The following is a 9,227-nucleotide window of genomic DNA, read 5'->3' as shown; positions in this document are numbered from 1 at the left end:
CCTCACATTTTTGTCACATTTTCCTCACATTTTCTTCACATTTTCTTCACATTTTCCTCACATTTTCCTCACATTTTCTCACATTTTCTCACATTTTCCTCACATTTTCTTCACATTTTCCTCACATTTTCTTCAAATGTTTTTTTTTTACATTTTGTCACATTCTTCTCACATTTTCTTCACATTTTCTTCACATTTTCCTCACATTTTTGTCACATTTTCCTCACATTTTCCTCACATTTTCTTCAAATGTTTTTTTACATTTTGTCACATTTTTCTCACATTCTTTGTCACATTTTCTACACATTTTCCTCACATTTTCTTCACAATTCTACTCACATTTTTGTCATATTTTCTTCAAAATTTTCCTCACATTTTCTACACAGTTTCCTCACATTTTCTTCACAATTTTCCTCACATTTTCTTCACATTTTCTTCACATTTTTGTCACATTTTCCTCACATTTTCTTCACATTTTCTTCACAATTTTCCTCACACTTTTTTCACATTTTCCTCACATTTTTGTCACATTTTCCTCTCATTTTCTTCACATTTTCCTCACATTTTCCTCACATTTTCTTCACAATTTTCCTCACACTTTTTTCACATTTTTCTCACATTTTTGTCACATTTTCCTCACATTTTCTTCACATTTTCCTCACATTTTTCTAAAATTTTTCTCACATTTTCTTCACATTTTCCTCACATTTTCTTCACAGTTTCCTCACATTTTCCTCATATTTTTGTCAAATTTTTCTCACATTTTAATCAAATTCCCTTCACTTTTTTCTTCACATTTTGTCATATCTTCATGACATTTTCATCCCATTTCTCTCCCATTTTCTCCGCATGTTTTTTCCTCACATTTTCTCACATTTTCTCACATTTTCCTCACATTTTCTCACATTTTCTCACATTTTCCTCACATTTTCCTCACATTTTCTTCAAATGTTTTTTTACATTTTGTCACATTTTTCTCACATTTTCTTCACATTTTCTTCACATTTTCTTCACATTTTTGTCACATTTTCTTCACATTTTCCTCACATTTTCTTCACATTTTCCTCACATTTTCTTCATAGTTTCCTCACATTTTCTTCATATTTTCGTCAAATTTTTCTCACATTTTAATCAAATTCCCTTCACATTTTTCTTCACATTTTGTCATATCTTCACATTTTCATCCCATTTCTCTCCCATTTTCTTCGCATGTTTTTTTTCTCACATTTTCTCACATTTTCCTCACATTTTCTTCAAATGTTTTTTTTACATTTTGTCACATTTTTCTCACATTTTCTTCACATTTTCTTCACATTTTCCTCACATTTTTGTCACATTTTCCTCACATTTTCTTCAAATTTTTTTACATTTTGTCACATTTTTCTCACATTCTTTGTCACATTTTCTACACATTTTCCTCACATTTTCTTTACAATTTTCCTCACATTTTTGTCATATTTTCTTCACAATTTTCCTCACATTTTCTACACATTTTCCTCACATTTTGTCACATCTTTGTCACATTTTCTTCACATTTTCCTCACATTTTCTTCACATTTTCCTCACATTTTCTTCACATTTTCTTCACATTTTCTACACATTTTTTTCACATTTTTCTCACATTTTCCTCACATTTTCTTCACATTTTCTACACATTTTTTTCACATTTTCTACACATTTTTCTCACATTTTCCTCACATTTTCTTCACAATTTTTCTCACATTTTCCTCACATTTTCCTCACTTTTTCTTCACAATTTTTCTCACATTTTCCTCACATTTTCTTCACATTTTCCTCACATTTTCCTCACATTTTCTTCACATTTTCCTCACATTTTCTTCACATTTTCCTCACATTTTCCTCACATTTTCTTCACATTTTCCTCACATTTTCTTCACATTTTCCTCACATTTTCTTCACATTTTCCTCACATTTTCCTCACATTTTCCTCACTTTTTCTTTACAATTTTTCTCACATTTTCCTCACATTTTCTTCACATTTTCCTCACATTCTCCTCATATTTTCTTCACATTTTCCTCAAATTTTCTTCACATTTTCCTCACATTTTCTTCACATTTTCCTCACATTTTTCTCACATTCTCCTCACATTTTCTTCACATTTTTCTCACATTTTCTTCACATTTTCCTCACATTTTCTTCACATTTTCCTCACATTTTCTTGACATTTTCGTCACATTTTCCTCACATTTTCTTCACATTTTCCTCACATTTTTCTCACATTTTCCTCATATTTTCCTCACATTTTCTTCACATTTTCCTCACATTTTCCTCACATTTTTCTCACATTTTCCTCACATTTTCCTCACATTTTCCTCACATTTTCTTCACATTTTCCTCACATTTTCTTCACATTTTTGTCACATTTTCCTCACATTTTCTTCACATTTTCTGCACAATTTTCCTCACATTTTCCTCACATTTTCCTCACATTTTCTTCACAATTTTCCTCACACTTTTTTCACATTTTCCTCACATTTTTGTCACATTTTCCTCACATTTTCTTCACATTTTCTTCACATTTTCCTCACATTTTCCTCACATTTTCTCACATTTTCTCACATTTTCCTCACATTTTCCTCACATTCTCCTCACATTTTCCTCACATTTTCCTCACATTTTCCTCACATTTTCCTCACATTTTCTTCACATTTTCCTCACATTTTCTTCACATTTTCCTCACATTTTCTTCACATTTTCCTCACATTTTCTTCACATTTTCTTCACATTTTCTCACATTTTCCTCACATTTTCTCACATTTTCTCACATTTTCCTCACATTTTCCTCACATTCTCCTCACATTTTCCTCACATTTTCCTCACATTTTCCTCACATTTTCCTCACATTTTCTTCACATTTTCCTCACATTTTCTTCACATTTTCCTCACATTTTCTTCACATTTTCCTCACATTTTCCTCACATTTTCTTCACATTTTCCTCACATTTTTCTCACATTTTCCTCACATTTTTCTCACATTTTCTTCACATTTTCCTCAAATTTTCCTCACATTTTCTTCACATTTTTGTCACATTTTCCTCACATTTTCTTCACATTTTCTTCACATTTTCCTCACATTTTCTGCACAATTTTCCTCACATTTTCCTCACATTTTCCTCACATTTTCTTCAAAATTTTCCTCACACTTTTTTCACATTTTCCTCACATTTTTGTCACATTTTCCTCACATTTTCTTCACATTTTTCTCACATTTTCCTCACATTTTCCTCACATTTTCTCACATTTTCTCACATTTTCCTCACATTTTCTTCACATTTTCCTCACATTTTCTTCAAATGTTTTTTTTTTACATTTTGTCACATTCTTCTCACATTTTCTTCACATTTTCTTCACATTTTCCTCACATTTTTGTCACATTTTCCTCACATTTTCCTCACATTTTCTTCAAATGTTTTTTTACATTTTGTCACATTTTTCTCACATTCTTTGTCACATTTTCTACACATTTTCCTCACATTTTCTTCACAATTCTACTCACATTTTTGTCATATTTTCTTCAAAATTTTCCTCACATTTTCTACACAGTTTCCTCACATTTTCTTCACAATTTTCCTCACATTTTCTTCACATTTTCTTCACATTTTTGTCACATTTTCCTCACATTTTCTTCACATTTTCTTCACAATTTTCCTCACACTTTTTTCACATTTTCCTCACATTTTTGTCACATTTTCCTCTCATTTTCTTCACATTTTCCTCACATTTTCCTCACATTTTCTTCACAATTTTCCTCACACTTTTTTCACATTTTTCTCACATTTTTGTCACATTTTCCTCACATTTTCTTCACATTTTCCTCACATTTTTCTAAAATTTTTCTCACATTTTCTTCACATTTTCCTCACATTTTCTTCACAGTTTCCTCACATTTTCCTCATATTTTGTCAAATTTTTCTCACATTTTAATCAAATTCCCTTCACTTTTTTCTTCACATTTTGTCATATCTTCATGACATTTTCATCCCATTTCTCTCCCATTTTCTCCGCATGTTTTTTCCTCACATTTTCTCACATTTTCTCACATTTTCCTCACATTTTCTCACATTTTCTCACATTTTCCTCACATTTTCCTCACATTTTCTTCAAATGTTTTTTTACATTTTGTCACATTTTTCTCACATTTTCTTCACATTTTCTTCACATTTTCTTCACATTTTTGTCACATTTTCTTCACATTTTCCTCACATTTTCTTCACATTTTCCTCACATTTTCTTCATAGTTTCCTCACATTTTCTTCATATTTTCGTCAAATTTTTCTCACATTTTAATCAAATTCCCTTCACATTTTTCTTCACATTTTGTCATATCTTCACATTTTCATCCCATTTCTCTCCCATTTTCTTCGCATGTTTTTTTTCTCACATTTTCTCACATTTTCCTCACATTTTCTTCAAATGTTTTTTTTACATTTTGTCACATTTTTCTCACATTTTCTTCACATTTTCTTCACATTTTCCTCACATTTTTGTCACATTTTCCTCACATTTTCTTCAAATTTTTTTTACATTTTGTCACATTTTTCTCACATTCTTTGTCACATTTTCTACACATTTTCCTCACATTTTCTTTACAATTTTCCTCACATTTTTGTCATATTTTCTTCACAATTTTCCTCACATTTTCTACACATTTTCCTCACATTTTGTCACATCTTTGTCACATTTTCTTCACATTTTCCTCACATTTTCTTCACATTTTCCTCACATTTTCTTCACATTTTCTTCACATTTTCTACACATTTTTTTCACATTTTTCTCACATTTTCCTCACATTTTCTTCACATTTTCTACACATTTTTTTCACATTTTCTACACATTTTTCTCACATTTTCCTCACATTTTCTTCACAATTTTTCTCACATTTTCCTCACATTTTCCTCACTTTTTCTTCACAATTTTTCTCACATTTTCCTCACATTTTCTTCACATTTTCCTCACATTTTCCTCACATTTTCTTCACATTTTCCTCACATTTTCTTCACATTTTCCTCACATTTTCCTCACATTTTCTTCACATTTTCCTCACATTTTCTTCACATTTTCCTCACATTTTCTTCACATTTTCCTCACATTTTCCTCACATTTTTCTCACATTTTCCTCACATTTTCTTCACATTTTCCTCACATTTTCTTCACATTTTCCTCACATTTTCTTCACATTTTCCTCACATTTTCTTCACATTTTCCTCACACTTTTTTCACATTTTCCTCACATTTTTGTCACATTTTCCTCACATTTTCTTCACATTTTCCTCACATTTTCTTCACATTTTCTTCACATTTTCCTCAAATTTTTCTCACATTTTCTTCACATTTTCCTCACATTTTCGTCACATTTTCTTCACATTTTCTTCACATTTTCTACACATTTTCCTCACATTTTCCTCACATTTTCTTCACATTTTTGTCACATTTTCTTCACAATTTTTCTCACATTTTCCTCACATTTTCTTCACATTTTCTTCACATTTTCTTCACATTTTCCACACATTTTCTGCACAATTTTTCTCACATTTTCCTCACATTTTCCTCACATTTTCTTCACATTTTCTACACATTTTCCTCACATTTTCCTCACATTTTCCTTCACATTTTTCTTCACATTTTGTCACATCTTTGTCACATTTTCTTCACATTTTCCTCACATTTTCTTCACATTTTCTTCACATTTTCTACACATTTTTCTCACATTTTTCTCACATTTTCCTCACATTTTCCTCACATTTTCTTCACATTTTCTACACATTTTTCTCACATTTTCCTCACATTTTCTTCACAATTTTTCTCACATTTTCCTCACATTTTCCTCACTTTTTCTTTACAATTTTTCTCACATTTTCCTCACATTTTCTTCACATTTTCCTCACATTCTCCTCATATTTTCTTCACATTTTCCTCAAATTTTCTTCACATTTTCCTCACATTTTCTTCACATTTTCCTCACATTTTTCTCACATTCTCCTCACATTTTCTTCACATTTTTCTCACATTTTCTTCACATTTTCCTCACATTTTCTTCACATTTTCCTCACATTTTCTTGACATTTTCGTCACATTTTCCTCACATTTTCTTCACATTTTCCTCACATTTTTCTCACATTTTCCTCATATTTTCCTCACATTTTCTTCACATTTTCCTCACATTTTCCTCACATTTTTCTCACATTTTCCTCACATTTTCCTCACATTTTCCTCACATTTTCTTCACATTTTCCTCACATTTTCTTCACATTTTTGTCACATTTTCCTCACATTTTCTTCACATTTTCTGCACAATTTTCCTCACATTTTCCTCACATTTTCCTCACATTTTCTTCACAATTTTCCTCACACTTTTTTCACATTTTCCTCACATTTTTGTCACATTTTCCTCACATTTTCTTCACATTTTCTTCACATTTTCCTCACATTTTCCTCACATTTTCTCACATTTTCTCACATTTTCCTCACATTTTCCTCACATTCTCCTCACATTTTCCTCACATTTTCCTCACATTTTCCTCACATTTTCCTCACATTTTCTTCACATTTTCCTCACATTTTCTTCACATTTTCCTCACATTTTCTTCACATTTTCCTCACATTTTCCTCACATTTTCTTCACATTTTCCTCACATTTTTCTCACATTTTCCTCACATTTTTCTCACATTTTCTTCACATTTTCCTCAAATTTTCCTCACATTTTCTTCACATTTTTGTCACATTTTCCTCACATTTTCTTCACATTTTCTTCACATTTTCCTCACATTTTCTGCACAATTTTCCTCACATTTTCCTCACATTTTCCTCACATTTTCTTCAAAATTTTCCTCACACTTTTTTCACATTTTCCTCACATTTTTGTCACATTTTCCTCACATTTTCTTCACATTTTCTTCACATTTTCCTCACATTTTCCTCACATTTTCTCACATTTTCTCACATTTTCCTCACATTTTCTTCACATTTTCCTCACATTTTCTTCAAATGTTTTTTTTTTACATTTTGTCACATTCTTCTCACATTTTCTTCACATTTTCTTCACATTTTCCTCACATTTTTGTCACATTTTCCTCACATTTTCCTCACATTTTCTTCAAATGTTTTTTTACATTTTGTCACATTTTTCTCACATTCTTTGTCACATTTTCTACACATTTTCCTCACATTTTCTTCACAATTCTACTCACATTTTTGTCATATTTTCTTCAAAATTTTCCTCACATTTTCTACACAGTTTCCTCACATTTTCTTCACAATTTTCCTCACATTTTCTTCACATTTTCTTCACATTTTTGTCACATTTTCCTCACATTTTCTTCACATTTTCTTCACAATTTTCCTCACACTTTTTTCACATTTTCCTCACATTTTTGTCACATTTTCCTCTCATTTTCTTCACATTTTCCTCACATTTTCCTCACATTTTCTTCACAATTTTCCTCACACTTTTTTCACATTTTTCTCACATTTTTGTCACATTTTCCTCACATTTTCTTCACATTTTCCTCACATTTTTCTAAAATTTTTCTCACATTTTCTTCACATTTTCCTCACATTTTCTTCACAGTTTCCTCACATTTTCCTCATATTTTTGTCAAATTTTTCTCACATTTTAATCAAATTCCCTTCACTTTTTTCTTCACATTTTGTCATATCTTCATGACATTTTCATCCCATTTCTCTCCCATTTTCTCCGCATGTTTTTTCCTCACATTTTCTCACATTTTCTCACATTTTCCTCACATTTTCTCACATTTTCTCACATTTTCCTCACATTTTCCTCACATTTTCTTCAAATGTTTTTTTACATTTTGTCACATTTTTCTCACATTTTCTTCACATTTTCTTCACATTTTCTTCACATTTTTGTCACATTTTCTTCACATTTTCCTCACATTTTCTTCACATTTTCCTCACATTTTCTTCATAGTTTCCTCACATTTTCTTCATATTTTCGTCAAATTTTTCTCACATTTTAATCAAATTCCCTTCACATTTTTCTTCACATTTTGTCATATCTTCGTCACATTTTCATCCCATTTCTCTCCCATTTTCTTCGCATGTTTTTTTCTCACATTTTCTCACATTTTCTCACATTTTCTTCACATTTTCCTCACATTTTTTTCAGAATTTTCCTCACACTTTTTTCACATTTTTTCTCACATTTTCTTCACATTTTCCTCACATTTTCTTCACATTTTCCTTACATTTTTCTCAAATTTTTCTCACATTTTCTTCACATTTTCCTCACATTTTCTTCACATTTTCCTCACATTTTTCTCAAATTTTTCTCACATTTTCTTCACATTTTCTTCAAAATTTTTCTCACATTTTCTTCACATTTTTCTTCACATTTTGTCATATCTTCGTCACATTTTCATCCCATTTCTCTCCCATTTTCTTCGCATGTTTTTTTCTCACATTTTCTCACATTTTCTCACATTTTCTTCACATTTTCCTCACATTTTTCTCACATTTACCTCACATTTTCCTTACATCTTCCTCACATCTTCCTCTCATCTTCCTGAACTTGGCGGCGCGTCTCGACGGGCGCGGTCCGTCTCGCTCGCACTCGCAGTCCTAGGCTCTAATCTGATAATCCTGTTAAACTGTGTTGAGCTCGGCGTAATCTGATTTCACTGATGTTTGATTGTGGTTCCCGGGGAGCGCTCCAACAATGGCACTGACACTCGGGCTTTCCGGATCCTCGGCCAACAACGAGCGGAGAAAAAAAGGGAAAAAAGGGAAAGCCCATAGCGACCCCTGCTGCCCAGAAGCTCAATGACATAAGCGAGCGGTTAACGAGCGCTAACGATGACGTATTTGACATCGATAACGGATTTAACACGTCTAAAGTCGGTATTTCAGTCTTTATGGAGTCAATTCAAACGTAAAAAAAGATCTGTTTGTTTGGATGTAAAGGCGAATCGTGGCTGTCGCCGTTAGCAACAACGTCGCCACAAACAAAAGCCACACAAGTCGTTTTAAAGAAGCAGATTTCCTCTTTCGCTCTAAACTCTGGATTTATTTTTATTTCTTTGTTTCTTTCTCTATCTTTCTCCGGTCTTTCCTCTTTCTCCCTCTCTCTTTCTCTCACTTCCTCTGGACTTCTCTCTCTCTTTCTGTTTCTCTCTCTCTCTCCCACCTTTCTAATTTCTCTCTCTCTCTCTCTCTCTCTCTCACTCTCTCTCTCTTGTTCTCTCT

The sequence above is a fragment of the Eucyclogobius newberryi genome, unplaced genomic scaffold (genome assembly GCF_026437365.1).
Source record: "Eucyclogobius newberryi isolate DKJ021-1_F unplaced genomic scaffold, fEucNew1.0.hap1 SCAF_12, whole genome shotgun sequence".
Taxonomy (NCBI): Eukaryota; Metazoa; Chordata; class Actinopteri; order Gobiiformes; family Gobiidae; genus Eucyclogobius; species Eucyclogobius newberryi.
This window is presented reverse-complemented; position numbering follows the sequence as displayed.